The sequence below is a fragment of the Carya illinoinensis genome, chromosome 15 (assembly GCF_018687715.1).
Source record: "Carya illinoinensis cultivar Pawnee chromosome 15, C.illinoinensisPawnee_v1, whole genome shotgun sequence".
Lineage (NCBI taxonomy): Eukaryota > Viridiplantae > Streptophyta > Magnoliopsida > Fagales > Juglandaceae > Carya > Carya illinoinensis.
The window spans coordinates 19187765-19202932 of record NC_056766.1 but is presented as its reverse complement, the minus strand read 5'-3'; the positions used below and the strand labels follow the sequence as shown (position 1 = coordinate 19202932).

Genomic DNA, 15168 nt, shown 5'->3' with positions numbered 1-15168 from the left:
TTTCTTTGAACTAACTTTCTCTTTAAATGTAAATTTCCACCAAAATATTTTCTCAAATTGTAAATGGTAAATTCATGGTTTTTCAGGCTTAGAGCGGGAATGATTTATGTAGTTAAAAGAACAAATAAATGATTATGTAAAATAAGACTCGAGGGGGTTGACTAAGGAAATACACCATACAATGATGGCATGATACTTAAGATGACTGAGAAAGCTTTTTGGTTATGACAAAAAAATTGCCTAGATCATTTCTCTAGTATTTGGTATCAATTAGGATTCCGCCTCAAGGATCCATCAACGGATTCTAGAGCAAAGTAAGATTGAACTTTCCTATTCCAATTAATTCAACTTCTTCTCTTTATAAGTAAAATGGAATAAAAAAAGGACTATGTGCTCAATTATGTTCAAGGTCAAAAATTTAAATCAAAGTATCCACAAAACTCTGCCTGACATAAAAGAAATTTTTGAAATTTTTTTCTCAAAACCATCATTAATCACAAATTTTAGAGTCATATAGAATTCAATCGTACTTAAATGCATGCTTGGTAAGAGAATCAAACAACTCAAGACTCATAAAATCACAAGTAAAATAAAATAAATAACAAACAAGAAGACCAAATGATTATAGGAGTTTACACTCCTAAACTTAAACTAAAAAATGTCCTCATTGTAATGCAAAAGTGAAAAGGATTGAAGAAAAGAAAGAAATTTCCCTGGTTTCATGTTGAATCAGCCGTAGTTTGTAATTTTTAGCTCTTTATTCATGCTAAATAAACCTGCATCAAAATCTAAATTATTAAAAAATAATAAAGATAATAAAAAATAAAAGAATAAAAGAAAATTCTATGGGCTGCCTCCCATAAGTGCTTGTTTCAAAGTCTACAGTCAGACTTTTCAATCTTCATCAATTAGGATCTCCAAGATGAATAAATGCATAGTTGCTCTCTACTTGTTCTCCATAGTAGTGCTTCAAGACTTTATTCCTCTGAAGGACAAGAGGATTAAAGTCTTGTCCTTCAAGTCTATTGCTCCAAAAGAGGAAACTTTAACAATTGTATAAGAATCTGTCCATCTTGATTTTAACTTACCTGGTAAGAGTTTGAGTCGTGAATTGAAGAGTAAAACCTACTGTCTTGGTGCAAACTCACTCATAAGAATCTATTTTTCATGCCACTTCTTCGCCCGTTCTTTGTAGATCTTTGCATTTTCATATGCATCATTCTGAAACTCATCCATCTTATTCAATTTAAGAAGTCGTTTTTCCCCTACTGCCTTCAAATCAAAATTAAACACTTTTATAGCCCAATAAGCTCTATTCTCCAACTCCATAGGAAGATGACATGTCTTTCCAAACACTAATCGGTAAGGAGACATCCCGATAGTTGTTTTAAAGGCTGTAAGGTATGCCCACAAAGCATCATCAAGCTTCTTTGCCATATCCTTTCTATTGGTGTTGACCATCTTCTCAAGGTGTTCTTGATTTTTCGATTTGAAATTTCAGCTTGGCCATTAGTTTGAGGATGGTAGGCAAGTGCTATCTTGTGCTTCACACCATATTTAGAAAGAAGATTATCAACCAATTTGTTACAAAAGTGGGTCCATTCGTCACTAATAATAGCTCGTGGAGTGCCAAATCTTGTGAATATATTCTTATGCAAAAATTTGAGCACTACCTTTGCATTATTTGTTGTTGTAGCAATTGTTTCCACCCATTTTGACACATAATCAACTGCTAACAAGATATAAATAAAGCCAAAAGAAGAAGGAAAAGGCCCCATAAAATCTATTCTCCAAACATCAAATAACTCAACCTTTAAGATATTTTTCAATGGTAACTCTTGACGCCTTAAAATATTTCCCATACGTTGGCACCGGTCATAAGTTTTCACCAAAGTATAACTATCACGAAAAATAGAAGGCCAAAAGAAACTAATTTGAAGTACCTTAGCTATTGTTTGGGTTGCTCCAAAGTGTCCTCCATATGATAATGAATGACAATGATGGAGAATAGCTTACATCTCTTCTTCTGGCACACATTTTCGAATGATTTTATTAGGGCATCTTTTGAACAGTAAAGACTCATCCCAAAGATAATATTTCACATCATGCAGAAACTTCTTGCATTGGTGGTAAGTAAGATTTGGTGGCAGTACTTTGCAAGCTAGGTAGTTTACAATATTAGCATACTAAGGAAGCTTGATCTCACATGCAAACAACTACTCATCAAGAAATGCTTCTTGGATCACTGAATCTGGTCTTTCTTCCTTTTGCTCCAGCCAGGAGAGATGATCAGCAACTAAATTTTCGCTTTCTTTCTTATCTTGAACCTCCAAATCAAATTCTTGAATAAGTAGGATCCAACGAATTAACCTAAACTTAACATCCTTCTTGCCAAACAAATAGCGAAGTGCTGCATGATCAGTAAACACTATCACCTTTGTACCAATGAGGTAAGACCAAAATTTGTCACAAGCAAACACCACAGCAAGCATCTCATTCTCAGTTGTTGTATAATTTAATTGAGTTTCATTTAATGTCCGACTTGCATAATAGATGGCCCTAAACAGTTTGTCTTGCCTTTGTCCCAACACTGCTCTAATTGCAAAGTCACTTGCATCACGCATGACTTCAAAAGGTTGACTCCAATCAGGTCCAATCATAATTGGTGCTGAAACTAGTTTCTCCTTGATTGCATTAAAGGCCTGCAAACAAATATTATCAAAGTCAAATGTAAAATTTTTTTCAAGAAGATTACATAAAGGTTTAGAAAGTTTAAAAAAATCATTTATAAATGTTCTATAAAATCCTGCATAACCCAAAAAGCTTCTAATTCCCTTCACATTCTTTGGAGGTGGTAGTTTTTCTATGGTTGCAATTTTAGCCTGATCAACCTTAATTCCTTTAGATGACACTCTATGGCCAAGTACAATCATTTCTTAAACCATGAAATGACACTTCTCCCAGTTTAAGACTAGGTTTTTATCTTCACATCTCTGCAAAATAAGAGCTAAATTATGCAAAAAAATGATCAAAAGATGTACAAAAAACTAAAAAGTCATCTATGAAAATTTCCATAATAACTTTCGCCATATCAGAAAAGATAGCCATCATGCAACGTTGAAATATCGCTAGAGCATTGCACAATCAAAAGGACATCCTCCTAAAAGAAAATGTTCTATAGGGGCATGTGAATGTAGTTTTCTCCTGATCTTCAGGGGCTATGGCAATCTGGTTATACCCCGAATAACCATCTAAGAAGTAATAATATGAATACTCAGTCAATCGATCCAACATTTGATCAATGAATGGAAGTGAAAAATGATCCTTCCTTGTTGCTTTGTTCAACTTGCAGTAATTCGTGCATACACGCCAGCCCGTGACTGTTCTTGTAGGAATAAACTCATTATTGTCATTTTTCACCACTGTCATTCCACCCTTTTTTGGTACAACCTGCACTAGACTTACCCATGAACTGTCTGAAATAGCATAAATAATTCTAACATTGAGAAGTTTCAAAATTTCAACTCTCACGACTTCCTTCATTGTTAGATTTATTCTTCTTTGGTGCTCAATTGTCGGTTTGTAAAGTTCCAGCATTAAAATTTTGTGCATGCAAATGGAAGGACTTATACATTTTATGTCAGAAATAGTCTATCCCAAGGCTGTTCTATGCTCCCTTAACACACTTAGCAACTTTTCCTATTCTTCGGGTTATTCTTCAGGTGTGAGTGATGCAGCAACAATTACTGAAAATGTATAACTATCACCCAAGAATGCATAGCGAAGATGCTCAGGTAATTGCTTCAACTCTAGAGTTGTAGTTTGCTACATCTTTTCTTTAGAAATCACAGAATCCGTCTTTGCTACAATCGGCTTTAGCCTCCCCACTTCATTACTAAGTGATGTAATCTGTTGCAATGCTCCCAAGGCAAATACATAGTGGAGAAATTCTTCACTAACAAAAGGTAAATCAGATTCACAAACAATAGAGTTATTAAAATCATAAGTATGAGATGAAGTGGTGATACATCATTCTAGGTGATCGGCTGTCATATCTTCTTGAAAGGCTTCTTCTACACATTGCTTAATGACATCTACCTGAAAGCAAGTACTTGGATCTTCTAAAAATTTCATGGCTTGGTAAATGTTGAACATAACATCTTCCTTATTAACTCTCAATATTAATTTACCATTTTGAACATCAATTAAAGCCCTTCCCGTAGCCAAGAATGGTCAGCTAAGAATTAGTAGACTTCTTCATCTTCCTCCATATCTAACACCACAAAATCAGCAGGAAAAATAAATTTATCCACCTTTACCAATACCTTCTATGATTTCACGTAAATACTTGATGGATCGATCCGCTAGTTGCAAAGAAATTGTTGTTTGCTTCATCTCTCAAAGTCCTAATTTTCTGTAAACAGAAAGTGACATAAGATTAATGCTAGCACCAAGATCACATAAAACTTTATCAAAAAATGAATTTCCAATAGTGCAAGACAAAGTGAAACTCCTTAGATCTTTTAATTTTTGAGGCAATTTATTTTGAAGAATGACATTGCATTCTTCAAAAAGTTTCACTGTTTCAAACTCCTCCAACCTTCTTTTATTGGAAATGATATCTTTCAGGAATTTGACATAATTTGGCATTTGATCAAAGGCATTTGCAAAAGAAATATTTATGTGAATTTTCTTAAAAAGGTCCAAAAATTTAGAAAATTGCTTATCTAATTTTTGTTTTTGAAAATGTTGAAGATAAGGAAGTGGAGTAGAGAGAATAAGAGGATTGTTAGGAAATGAAATTGCTGGAGGCATGTCAGTCTTTCTTAGTGTATTATTAACAATCTTCTCTTCTTCTACTTTATTCTTGTTTTGGCCATTGTTCGCAACTGTAGGGGTGGACTTGCTTTCCTTTGATGGTGACTTCTTAATTTGTCTTCCACTCCTAAGTGTGATGGCCTTGCATTGTTCATTTGGATTCACTTTTGTGTTGCTAGGAAAAGCTCCTCTTTGTTGGGCATTGATGGTCTTGGCTAGTTGCCCAATTTGAACTTCAAAATTCTTCATAGTGGCTCTCATATTACTACAATGAGTCTCAATGTTGTCTAACCGTAAATCATTTTTTGTAAACCTTGCATTTGTCTCCTGAACAAAGGAAACCATGACATCCTCAAGTGACATCTTCTTCTCGCTTAGTTAACTATCAAATCCTGGAGGAGGTTGAGATTGCACATTCTTTGTATTTCCATATGACAAATTCTCATGATTTCAAAGCCCTGGATGGTAGTAATTTGAAATAGGATTACCACGATAGTTGTAGTTTCAATTGTTGATGTATTGAACTTATTCTTGACTCGCTTCATTACTTGGAATTTTCATTCTTGTAGCTGAAACATATTCTGTACTTTGTGGGTATCCTTTGAATTGTCAAAGCTGAAATCTGATGAGATAGAGTAGCAACTTGAGCTAAAAAGACTGCTATCGGCTCCAATTCATGAATTCCAGCAAATTTCTTAGCCATAGTTCTATCAGTTGGTCATTGATAGTTGTTTGATGCCATTTCTTCCAAAAGAGAAGTAGCACTCTCAGTTGTTTTTGACATGAAAGTTCCACCAGAAGCAGCATCAACTATAGTTCGAGTTTGCCCATTTAACCCATTATAGAACATCTGAACTTGCAACCAATCTGGCAATCCATGTTAAGGGCAACATCGAATCAAATCTTTATACCTTTTACATGCTTCATAGAGTGACTCAAAATCATTTTGCTTGAATTGACCAATCTCACTCCTGAGTTGGGCTATTTTTGTAGGTGGAAAGAATTTGGCAAGAAACTTTTTAGCCATGTCCTGCCAACTAGTGATGCTTCCCGGTTGTAAAGATTGCAGCCAACCTCTAGCCTTATCCCTCAAAGAGAAAGGAAACAATCTCAATCTAATGGTGTATTCAGTAACACCATTGATCTTTACAGTATCGCAAATCTCCAAAAACATCTCTAAATGAATATTGGGATCATCAAGTGGCGATCCACTAAATTGAGCTTGCTACACCATGCTAATCAAGGCTGGTTTAAGCTCAAAATTGTTGGCATTAATGGTCTGGCGTCTTATACCCGAGTAGTTGTCATTCACAACTGGCTGTACATAATCCTTCAAGGTGCGTGGCTGTGTATCATGTTGTCCGTCAGCCATGGCTAATATTTTATTTTTTTCTTTGTGATCTAAGAGTTCTTTCAATCTCAGGATCAAAAGGACTAATTTCACGAGATCTAGCACGGTGCATCCAACGTAAAAAACACACCTATAGAGCAAAAAAACAAAAAACAAAAAACTAAATAAAATATAAAAATAAATTAAAATAAAATTCTAAGTTAAAACCAAGATTACTTTGTATCGATATTGGTAAAAAAATATAAGAGTAAATCAATCCCTGACAACGGCATCAAAAACTTGATTGGTACAAAACTGCAAGTGTAGAATATTGTAGTTTTATAGTAAAGTGATGAAAAGAGTATCATTCTCAAGGATTGACAACTTACTTTTGACAAATACTGAAATTATATTAATCTCGATTTTCTCTAGAAAAGTCACTAAGATTTTTGTAATTACAATTTAAAATAAAATCAATTCAAAGAAAAATACGCAAATGAAAAGAAAAATGATGTTCGAAGATTAAATTAATGGGAAAGAAAATTTTTAGGAAATTGATTTCAACTAATCCCTCACTATGTTTTACTCATCTAACTAATTAAATTTAATTCTCTCTGTTTGTTAGCAAATCTCTAATTCATCCTAAAGCCTCTTTCGATAGTCAATTGAAAATTATTCTTATTCACTATTTTACACAAGAGTATGCAAATTAATAAAGCAAGAAAGCAATAAAACTAATGATTTTAATACTACATAGATTCATATAAGTCTTTCGATCTCTATATTTACCTATACTGAAATATTCAAGATCTATCATATAATTCCTTCTTTCGATAGTAAATCACAAGATTAAAATCATCTAATTAATGGTCAGTTAATTAGAAATAATAAACTTAGAATAAATATGACAAACAAAGAAAGAATTACTTTAAATTAGCATTGAAAATCAATCATAGTTTAGAACTAGATTACATCGTTTTCTTATAATAAAGAAAATTTAATGCATACTAAAAATTAAATTTAACATAAACGAATTTATCATATTTTTTTTTAGAATAATAGAAGAAAAATGAATACTAAAAAATGCTCATCGCAGTCGCAGCATCCTCCAATCGTAACTCATCTTCCAAACCACAGGAAATTAAATTTCTAAATCTGTGTTTTTGCTCCTCTAAGAGCCAAGCCAAAAAAAGAAATAAATTTCCAGAAAATGCAGTACGTTTCGTGCCAGCCAAGAGCAGATCAAATCTCAGGTTTCTCACTTCCATCAATTTCTACGTGCCAGCCAAAAAGCCCCGAGTTGCATGCCAAGTCAAATATAGCTATGTTGATTCCATGAAGACCAAGTCAAACCGAAAGAAAAGCCCCCAACGTTAAACTCTATCTTGTTTACTTTTTAAATCATTTCATCCTCACATGCACGTGAACTTAGATAGAATCATATTGTATTTTTTTTTTTTTTTGCTTTTTTTTTTCTTCCTGAACTTTTGACCTGCATGGTGGTAGGTAGAATAGATGGACTTCATTCCAAAGCATGCGCTCCCTCTCTTTTGGTCTTCCATGTTTTGCCCTCTTTCCATCCTTTTTTTTTTTTTCAACTTCATGATTTTTCGTCTCTTTTGATTTTTTTGAATTCAAAAACTGCCATAGTTTATTTCCTCTTCGAAAAATCTAGTTCCGTTAATGTCTTTCAAAAATCTACTCTTATCATCTTCAAATATTAAACTTGATCTTTATCTCCAAAACAACATCAATGACCAACCCTTGTATTCGGATAAATGTTCATCTAAATGAGAGAAATTTCTTAGATGATAGGCTTCTAAAATTTGGACTTTCATTTTCTTCAAATCTAAAATAAATTTTAATGATGACAATGAAACCTAAATTCAATAAAAATAAATAAAATTAGACTAATTTTTAAAATTAAGAGGATAAAATATACTAAATTATGCAAGTCATCAGCTATGCGCATGTTTTTGGAGTATCAATAGCCTCAACATATGATCATGTTTCTTATGGGTTTAAATGGGGAATTTTCTTATATCATAGGGTAAATTTTATTGATGGATCCATTACCACCAATTACTACAGTCTTTTCTTTAGTAAGTTAAGAAGAGAAACAAAGGGAAATTGGGTCTATGGTTAGATTTGGAGTGGAAACAACAGTTTTTATGAATAAAAAAGTTGACAATGCAAGGCCAAATCTTGGAAAGCCGTAATATAGAAGGGAAAAAGTTTTATACACTCACTGTAGTATGACAAATACATAGTGGATAAGTGTTATAAACTGCATGGATATCCTCTTAACTCCAATTAAAATTCCAACTTCAAGCAAAGGGGAAGAGTCTCATAAGCAAATCAAATAATGGCTCAACCTGCGAGTACACCTCTTAAGGTTAAGAATTATTTGTCTTTCTCTCAAGAAGAATATCAGCAACTACTTGCTTTAATTTTCCCATAACCATTTGATGTACAAAATACAATTCATCAATCAACTAATGTTTTCTCTAGCCCAAATGTTTTACCTACTTTTTCAAGTAAAGTTGTTCTCTCTTCAAATAATGACACATCACCATGCCTTTCAAGTTTGTTGTCCAATAAAATTGAATCTCCATACTCTGTTTCAAACACTCGGATCATGGATACAGGTTCTACAAACCACATTATACATTCAGTCAAGCTCTTTACTACAATCACACGAATCCTAAATACATTTGTTAAACTCTTAAATGGAAAAAATGCTAAGGTCACAAATATTGGAACTGCACAATTATCTGATAGCCTAGTTTTGAAAGAGGTATTATGTGTACCAAGTTTCTGCTATAATCTTCTTTCATATACTAAGTTAACTTCTAATCAGAATTGTTATTTCATTTTCATGCCTGATATTTGTTATATTCATGAATTTACCATATGGAAGATGATTGTGAAGGGTAGAAGAGCAGATGGGTTATATGTTCTACAGCAACCATCAGTGAGTGCAGTCAATAATTTCATTGTTTTACCAATCGTCAACTTTGTATTTGATTCGAATTTTTAAAATTTGGCATAATAGGTTAGGTCATCCATCATCAGCTAGATTGCTTGTTCTTGCTAAATCTACTCCAAATATTGTTTATAAGAATAAAGTTGTACATGATAATCATTGTATTGTATGCCATTTGGCAAAACAAAAACATCTAACTTTTCCAACCCATTCATATAAATTTACTTCTTCTTTCCATTTGATTCAATGTGATATATGGGGCCCTTTTTCAATACCTACTCATGATAGTTTTAAATACTTTCTAACCATTGTTGATGATCACTCAAGATCAACTTGGGAATATCTAATGAAATCCAAATCTGAAGTGAAATCCATTTTTATAGGCTTTTATATTCTAATCTTTACACAATTTCAAACAAAAATACAATGTACAGGGACTAACAATGGTTTAGAATTCAATATGAAGGACTTTTTCTCTTCTAAAAGTATCATACATCAAACTTATTATATTGAAACTCCTCAACAAAACTCAATTGTTGAGAGAAAGCATCAACACCTTCTTAATGTAGCAAGAGCATAAAGATTTTAATCTAATGTTCCTTTGAAATTCTAGGGTGAGTGTGTTCTAACAGCGGCACACATAATCAATCTTATCCCTTCACATAATTTCATTGATAAATCACCACATCAAATTCTGTATGGAAATATTCCTGCATAGTCATATAAAAGTTTTTGGTTGTTTGTGTTATGCCTCTACTTTAACTCAAAACATATCCAAATTTTCTCAAAGGGCAAGAAAATGTATTTTATTAGGCTATCCTCTTGGAACAAAGGGATACAAATTATTTGATCTTGATTCTTCTTCTTCTTCTTCTTCTTTTTTTTTGGTATTGTACGTGGAATGTCATATTTCATGAATCTATATTCCCATTCCAAAATCAGATTCATAAATTTCCATCTTCTTTACCATTTGATATTGTCTTGCCTAATCACATTCCAAAATCAAATTTCTTTTCTAAGCCTTATAATTCTTCAACTTCATACCTCAAAATCTTCCATCAAATTTCTCATCTCTTCTAGTAAATCCAAATGTTCATTCACTACAAGATAATAATAATTTTCCTTTTATTTTGAAAGTCAACTAGGCAGCACAAAACTCCTGGTTACTTGCAATATTATCATTGCAATCTAGTAGCATCTACTTTTGCCACATCTTGTACAAGCTCAACTTCTATACAATCAGGCAATAAATATAACGTTTCTGATTTTTATCTTACAAATATTAATCTCCTTCTCATTGTATCTTTAGTGTTTCTATCTTATCTACTCTAGAACTTGAATTTTACCATCAAGCTATTAAGCATTCTCATTGGAGAGATGCTATGTCTATTGAATTACTTGCTTTAGAATCAAGTAAAACATGGATTCTAATTGATCTACCACCCAACAAAGTTCCAATTGGTTGTAAATGGGTATATAAAACCAAGTTTAATGCTAATGGTTCCAATGAGAGACACAAAGCTATATTAGTTGCCAAGGGTTATACACAAAGGCAAGGCCTAGACTATCTAGAAATTTTTCTCCTGTTGTAAAAATGGTAACAGTACCCTTTTTTTTTTTTTTTTTTTTTAATCCTTAGTAGCAATTCATGGTTGGCATTTGATACATTTAGATGTCAATTATACTTTTTTATATAGAGGTTGGAAGAAATAGTATACATGAAACCACCTCCTTGGTATTTGAAGAAGGGGGACACAAGGGTTTGCAAATTGCAAAAGTGGAAAAGTCTTTATTTAGACTAAAGTAAGCTTCTCAGTAGTAGAATTCAAAGTTCACCGCAGTCTTGCTAGTTTGGTATTTAGTCAATCCAAGTAAGATTATTTCTTGTTTACAAGGAAGAAAAATGATTCATTTATTGCATTATTGGTATATATTGATGGCATACTTGTTGCATTATTGGTATATATTGATGACATACTTTTAGCAAGTGGTGATTTGAATGTTGTGCAGTCCATTAAATCCTTATTGAATGAACACTTCAAGTTAAAGGACTTAGGTCTTGTCAAGTAGATCTTGGGCATGGAGATTGCTCGATCCAAGCAAGGTATTTCTCTATGTCAATGTAAGTATGCCTTAGAATTACTTTCAGATGCTAGTTTGTAAGGGTGTACAAAAAATTGTTAGACTGACTGCCACCGACTCAGACTGATCGGCTAAATCAGGAATCGACTGAAACCGGTAGAGAACTAGTTGGCCGACGGTTGGAAATATACAAAATCAAGTGTCGACTGGTTTGGTCTCGGTCTGGACTAGGCGAGAACCAAAGAACCGATCGATGTATGTTATATATATATTTTACATATTTCATATATAAAATGACGTCGTTTCACATGAAATGGCTTCGTTTTGTTTTAATGAGCATGACAAAAAAATAAAGCAAACGGCACCATTTGGTCTCAACAAAATAGCATCGTTTCTTGGTTATGGTTAACTTACCATTCGTCTTCCCCCCCCCCCCCCCCCCAATTTTCTTCTTCTGCGCCATTTCTCTTTCTCCAATCACCTCCCGATGAACACCCACCCACAGCGGCACAGCTTTCAAAATTTCTCTCATCCTCCGAGTGCCTCCCAGTGGGCGACGAACTCCCATGGGCCAATACTTTCCCTCTCGTCCGCTAGCCCAATAAACTGACCGTGAACTGGCTGGCAACCGTCAGGTTGGTTTTCCCCCCTTACACAGTCGGTTTCGACCGGTTGCCAAACCAAAAATGATGATTTTGGTCGGTATCGGTTTCTTCATAAAACCAAACCAACTAGGTTAGTTTTCAGCCCTACTAGTTTGTTAGGACGTAAGTCTATTAATTTTTCAATGGATACTCATTGAAAGTTATCAAAGAATGATGGTGAGTTACTTGAAGATGTTCCCTCTTACATAAGACATATTGGTAGATTACTCTATCTCACTAACTCAAGACTAGACATTACATATTTAGTAAACCATTTGAGTCAATTCCTTGATTCTTTAAGAGTTCCACATATGCAAGCAGGCCACAGAATCTTGAAATACATTAAAATGGTACCAGGGCAGGATATTTTCTTCCCAACTTCTTCTTCAATCCACCTCAAGGGCTTTGCTGATTAAGATTGGGCTAGTTGCCCCTAATACAAGGAGATACACATCTGGTTATTGCATATTTCTTGGCAATTCACTCATCTCCTAGAAATCCACAAAGTAAAAGACAGTATCAAGGTCTTCTGCAGAGGCTGGATATAGGTCCATGGCCTATGCTGTTTGTGAATTGACATGGCTCTGATCTTTGCTTTTGGATTTGCATTAACAACATCCTCACGCTTCCTTACTCTTTTGTGACAACCAAGCTACCATCCATATTACAGTCAACCCTGTATTTCACGAGAGAACTAAGCATACTAAATTGGATTGTCATTTGATTAGAGAAAAAATCCAAGCTGGAGTCCTTCAAACATTACATGTTTCTTCACGTCATCAACTTGCTGATTTACGTACTAAACCTCTTAGATTTGCTATTTTTCACTCCTTGTTGTCCAAGATGAATGTTAATAATATATACCATTCATCTTGAGAGGGACTATCATAGATATTAATTTGAACTGGCATATTGTAATTGGTAGAGAACTAGTTAGTTACTTAGTGTTACGAGAATGAGTGATCAAATGAGTAATGGGTGGATCAACGAGAAAGGACGCTGGATCACTCCGACGTGCTTTACCTATTGTAAATAATTGTTGATAAAAGTTGGGTTGTTTTATGAGGATCTCACCTCTGCAAACATATGCTTGAATATTTTCTGATATCCATTCATAATAATCATTCCAAGCTTATAAGCATTAGACTTACAAGGAAAGCATTAGACTTACAAGGAAAGTATTACAAGGGACTTATTTGGACATGCACAAAATTAGTGCTAGACTCAAACGAAATTGTAGCTAATTGACTCCCCACTAACAAGGCAAGTCAGTGCCTTCACCCTTTATTAAAGAAAAAAAAAATAGTAAAATACGGGAGTTGCCATATTGACCACGTTGACACTAAACTTCCATAACATTTCTCCCCTCTTCAAAACGTTCCTTGTTGTCAAGGAAAGATTCCAGAAGTTGAGCCTTTATCATCACCTGATTCTCCCAAGTTGCTTCAATCGGATTGCTTCCATTCCAATGGACTAAAACCTCTGCCTTCATTCCATGGCCACAGTACGATAAAATGGCCTCAAGAGTGATTGGTGGTGCAATGAGCAAAATTTCTGGTATCTCAATAGTTGTTTCTGTGTTTCGCCCAAGTTTTAATTCATGAGAGATACGTGAAATATCGGATGAATTCACACACCTTGAGGAAGTTCAAGCTGATATGCTGCTTGACCCACACGCTTAATAATCTTGAATGATAGTACTTAGTCAACAGCTTCATATTGGTTCTTCTTTCTACCGTGTATTGCTTGTAAGGGTCTAGGCGCACATAAACATAATCCCCTGGCTGGAAACTCCTCTCTTGATGTCCCTTATCATAATGAATTTTCATTCTGGTTTAAGCTTGATGGAGCTTGAGGTTAACTTCTTTAATAAGCTGGTCTCTTTCTTCAAGTGTTTGAGTCACTGATTCCACCCTTGTTGTACCATGCATATAGGAGAGGAGTGTTAAAGATTTCCAACCATAGACCACCTCATATGGAGTTCTTCCCGTGCTTGAATGTGCACTGGTGGTATAGACATACTCCACCCAAGGCAGCCACTTAACCCAGGCCGTTGGTGACTCACTAGTGAAACATCTCAATACATTTCCAACGTATGTTTGACCACTTCAGTTTGTTCATCCGTTTACGGATGATAAGAGGAACTAAAATTGAATTTGATTCCTTGCAACTGAAACAACTCAAGCCAAAATTTGCTTGTAAAGTAGGATCACGATCACACACAATGGACGCAAAAAGTACATATAATGTAAAAAGATTCTCAAAAAAAAAAAAAATCTAGGCCACCATTGTTGTTGAAAATGGATGCTTAAGTGGTATAAAATGGGCAAGCTTCGACAATCGATCAATCACCACAAAGATAACATTTTTTCTATGAGAGTTAGGAAGCCCTGTTATAAAATCCATTGATATATCTGACCAGATAGCCATCGGTATTGGTAGCGGATGGAAAAGTCCCAATGGCTTGGTATGCTTGCTTTTATGTCGTTGACACACGTCGCATTTCTGAATAAGTTTTTTAACTTGATTCCTCGCTCTAGCATAATAAAATACTGCTTTTAGTCACTGCCACATTTTGTGAGATCCTTCATGGGTACCTGTATGGAACTCATTGAGAATGAGATGAATGAGAGGAGAGTCGGCTTGCAAATAAATTCAGTCCTTAAAGAATATTATCCCAAACTTATAGCTCCATGGTCCCATGGCCTCCCCTGTTTGGATATTTTACTCCAGCTTCTTTAAGTCGAGATGACCCTTTATTTCCTCTTGTATCATGTCCGTCCAACTGGGAAGTGGGCTGCTGAGTACAACCATTTGTCCCTCTTTTGAACTCAAAGGTTCCTGCTCATTGTGTCTCGACAAGCTATCCACAGATGAGCTCACCCTTCCCCTTTTGTATTCAATAAAAAAATCATACCCCATTAATTTCACCAGCCCTTTTTGTTGAGCTTCCATGGCAATAGTTTAATCTCACAAATGCCTCAAACTTTTGTAATAAGTTTGGACAATGAATTTAGCACCTAATAAGTATGGCCTCCATTTTTGGATGGCTACCACAAATGCCATGACTTCCTTCTCATAAGTGAACTTGCTCAAATTTCTGCCTTGAACAAACTTGATGAAATAGGCCATGCGTTTACCTTCTTGCATGAGCACCACCCCCAAACCAACCCAGAAGCGTCACATTCCACCACAAATGGAAGGACAAATTCAGAAGTGCCATCACAGGTCCAGTATTCATGGCTTGTTTGAGATTTTTTAAGGCTATTTCGACTTGTTCAGTCCATCCAAAAGCATCCTATTTTTAG

General features: G+C 34.6%; 1 non-coding gene across 1 annotated transcript; it reads left to right on the top strand.

Moving 5' to 3' along the window:
* Positions 1–5690: 5690 nt before the first annotated feature.
* Positions 5691–5797, top strand: LOC122297999. The gene has a single exon (XR_006239057.1). It is a non-coding gene; the product is annotated as a small nucleolar RNA R71 (small nucleolar RNA).
* Positions 5798–15168: the final 9371 nt, after the last annotated feature.